This window comes from Rhinopithecus bieti, unplaced genomic scaffold, assembly GCF_001698545.2.
Source record: "Rhinopithecus bieti isolate Rb0 unplaced genomic scaffold, ASM169854v2 scaffold_7673, whole genome shotgun sequence".
NCBI classification, from domain to species: Eukaryota; Metazoa; Chordata; class Mammalia; order Primates; family Cercopithecidae; genus Rhinopithecus; species Rhinopithecus bieti.
The window spans coordinates 3,602,331-3,606,909 of NW_016806375.1; positions in this window are offsets into that span (position 1 = coordinate 3,602,331).

Below are 4,579 nucleotides of genomic sequence, written 5' to 3' on the forward strand. Positions count from 1 at the left end.
AAAAAAAAAAAAAAGAAAAGTTAATGATCACTTTGAAAAATGAAATCTATGTGCCTTCTGTTGAGTGCAATATACATATGAAATATATGTATATATACATATAAAATATTCAGTGAAATATACCTATAAAAAATTTCAGGGGAGTGTCTTGGCCTTCTAAAGCCCATACTTGGCCATGCTCACAAAACTAAAATCTCCTGCCTTCCATTTAATAAAGTCCATCCTTGATTTACCTCTCAGGGTGTTACTTCTTCCTGCTCCTTTCCTATTTTTACCTGTTTTCTTCAATTCTTCCTACATGCAAGGGTTTTCAGCCATTCCCTTCTTGCCTGCCTCCATCCCCTCATTAAGCAACATAGCTCCATAACCACTAAAAATAAAAATATTTGGGTCAACAATTTCTTTTTTCTTTTTTTTTTTTTTTCAAGTACACATTGCCAGAGCTAAAAAAAAGTTGCAATATTATACAGGGAAGATTCTAAATTATCTTCTCCTCTAATAATTACAATTCCTCAGACTCTAATTTACATGCTATCTTATCACATCTACTTCTACCATATCTGAAGCCATCTCTTAGTTCATAATAATACCTTCAAGTACAGGGCAAACTTATTACTGGAGCTCATAGCATCTTTTCTGCCATGAGAATATATCCACAATATCTCTTCCAAAGGTAGCGCTTCATTGGGATCTATGCTGAAATTCAGCAGGTACTCAGAGATAAAACATTGTTCCTATAAGTGATCAACATGTTTAATCAATGGAAAGAGCCTGGACATTTTCCTCTCATGTAGAACTAAATATATACTACATGTAAGACCTTAGGCAAGTGCCTCTGAGCCTTGCCTTACTTATCTGTAAAATGGGAATATGAATAGGAGTAAGGGTGATGGTGAGTACTGGATAAGAAAGTGTATATTTACCACCCAGGAGTCATTTATCAGTTAAACACCTATTAATTCTTACTATGAGTTGGCTGTCACATTGAGACTAAGAATGCAACTATGAGATAGATGCATTGCATGCTCTCAAGTTGCTTGCAGTGTTTTCAGGTAAAAGGATCTTGGCAACTGTATGTTAGAAGAATACACAGGATGTTCTAGGAACCCAGAGAAGGAACACTCAGAAAAATACTTAGCACGCAATAAGCACAATAGCAAATGTCAGTTCTCTTCCTCCCTTAGCTAACAGGTAGACAGACCTTCCAGTAACAAAACCAATAATCTTTTTACAGATAGTGAGTGCCCTAGAGGGTAAGTTCTTGGTAATGCCTGTCTTCTCAGACACTAACAGGTGTCATCTCCCATCATCCATCCAAAAAAAGCAAGGGGAGCAAATCCCCAAAGCTTCATTAGGCAGAGGAAAGAGAGCCATTTAGAACAAATGAGTTGAGCCCAACTGTTTTCTCCATTCATTAGGAGCAGCCATTGTCCTTACCTTGTGGCCAGGAGAGCAATAAGAAAGAAAACAGCCAGGAAAATTAATTAGGACCCAGATAATTTTAGTAAAATGTTATTAGAGGTCAGTGTAAATTTTGGGGAGGGGAAGATGTACAGCCTCTGGGACACCTAGCCCTGTTTTAACTGGATGGCTCAGTTCTAACTAGTCCAAAAAAACACCCACTGACTCCCAAGCATTGCTTGTAGGGTTTATTTGCTTACAGTTGAATCACATTTCTTAGCCTTCTTCCTCCAACTTGCACCTTGCCCAATATCTGCTCCCATCCCACTTTTCTTAATGACTCCCTGTCTTCCATTCCAGGGGCCCCTACCTGTAGCACATTTGTAGCACTTTCTCTGTTAGACAAGTGCCCAGAATTAGAAAGCAAAGAACAAGAACCAGGCTTTTGGTCCCAGATTCTGCCACTAACCTACCATAATACTTTGGGCAAATCTATCCTCCTCATAGGAGGATAGGAAAGCTGGAATATACTTTTCATTATCTCTATTATCTTTCTACTATTCTTTGATTCTTAAAAAAAAAGTGCATGCATGTCCTATGATTTCAATTAAACAGTTTTAATAGCTGATGAGTAAGCAACCTTACCTGACATTAGATAACAAGATGGTATTGCTTTATGTTTGGTCCCATTGAAAATTCAAATCCAAATGTTTTCATCCATTTTGTGCTGCTATAACAGAATGTCTAAGACTAGGATATTTATAAACAACAGAGACATATTTCTTGCAGTTCTTGAGGATGAAAAGTCCAAGGACAAGAGGCCACACATCTGGTGAGGGCCTTCTTGCTGCATCATTTCATGGTAGAAGGCAGAAGGGCAAGAGAGGAAGAGATCAAACTCACAGCTTCAGTCTCTTTTATAATCAGTGTTAATCCATTAATGAGGGTGGAGTTATCATGACCGAACCACCTCCCATTAGACCCCACCTCTCAACACTGTTGTATTGGGGATTAAGTTTCCAACAAAGAAACTTGAAAAACTACATTCAAACCATAACACAAAGTTGACTTCTCTGCCAGCTATCTGATATGAGCTAGCTTTCTCTTTCGAGTTTCCCACTCATCCTTCCACAGCCCTGTCAACACCCCAGCTTTCCATCAACTGTATGGCTGGATTAGTTCCCTACTTGGTGTAGCGTCTTATTCTTATAAAGGAAAGCAAGGCTGAGAAAACTTAATGGAATTGTTAAAATCATGTATCAATTAAGTGATAGTCTAAACTCAGACTCAAATCTAACCATCGCTTTTTTCACTATATTACAATACTCCTCTTAGACAGCATTAGACATTTCAAAACTGATACTTTGACATTTCAAAACTAACACTCTAACAGTCTAGGATGACAAAAGGGTGATACTAATTTAAAAATCACTAATGATTCCAGACTAAAAAATTCAGTAATGAATAAAAGTATAGGGAAAGACAAAGACCAGATACTTAAGGAAGGAAAACAAGCACTTTTTCTTTGGCTTCACCAAAGAAGGTGAAACCAACTCTAATGGAGCTAAATCAGCTCCTTGGCAATAGGAAAAAATATTGCAAACGCAGTTTTGAGATTAAATTTTTTAAAAGAGCAATGTAAGGATTTTTTCCTTCTCTTAGTTTATTTGCTCTTTTATTAATATTCTCTATTTCATACTTCCAGAAAAAAACCTTCTATTGCATAGTGAAAATAAATTGGTAATGTCAGCATTTTCTCTTCACAGCTGGGTCCCAGGTTTGTAATGTTTTTCTCCCATAAAACCATAATCCCATAAAATTTAAGGTTATTAAGTTGTAGGTGAATAATTCATGAAGCAATTATAAAACATTTATGATGGAATATTGTGAGCTTCCAAATAAAAGAAAACATTTGGGGTCGCCAAACTGACAAACTTTGGTAGCTGTGTTTAGATCTGCCCTGAGGATTTACATGGGCCTTCTCTGCGCTTTGCAGCCTTGGACATTCAGAGATGGACTAAAGTCTCTCTAAGAGATTTCTGAAAGACACCTCAACAAATCAGCTAGTGTCACAATCAACTGAAGAGATGTAAGTACTGCCTGCTGATAATAATAATGGTGAGAAGAACAAAGCTTTAGAGAGAGTATACTCTGTGCTAGGCACTGTGAAAATCACTTTACATGCATTATGGCACTAATCCTCACAATGACCCTCTAAAATCAACATTACTCTTATCAGTCCCATTATTTTGACTATGAAACATGATCAACAAGCTTAATAACTTGCCAAAGATCACATATGCAGCAAGTGGCTGAGCTGAGATTCAAACTCAAGCAATCTAACCCTCGAGCCGCTACTCTTAATCACAGTGATGTACAGCCAGGCTAGAAAAGGGCTGGAGGATGAGGAATTAGGACATCACTAATGTATCATTTACACACAGTTTTTCCTATTCGTCAAGGACTTTTTATATGTATTATTCCATCTTCACAGTCTTCTGCAGCATCATTGTTGGGTATTATTGGACGGACGTTATTGTCTCAGTTTTGCAGATGAGTAAACTGAAGTCCAGAAAAGTTAAGTGACCCAGTTAAGCTCACATAGCAAGTCAGTAAAGGAACCATAACTATAGCTTGAAAGCTTAATTCTATTATGTATCCAGCATAAAATAACAGAGCTAGAGAAGAGTTTCCTTGCCAAACCTCCCATTCAATACAGCATCTCTGAAGACAGATCTCCCAAGTTCTATTTGAGCACCCCCAGTTATAACAACCTCCTTAATTAGTGCAAAAATGCCTTCCAATGTTGTGAAATTCTGAAAGGCTTTTTATCCTGTCAGTATTTATCTCCTTACAACAGACTATTGTTTCATCTAGAAGGACATAAATCTTCTCCCTTCTCCTTTCTGCAGTCACATACCACTTCCTCATAGCAGGGTCTTCTCCCATCACTTTCAGCTTAACATCTTTACCCTGCAAACTTCAATTATTCTTTATATCCCATGTGTTTTTAACTTATCTTCCTTCTTGTCTCCCTGGATATGCCCCACCATGTTAATGCTTCCTTCCAAACAAAATTGAAATTTATCTCCAGTGACATGTTTGGAGCTGAGTACTCTCTCCCTCCTACATGGAACTGTGACCATCCTTCCCTCTATTGATAGAAGTGAATCTAGCT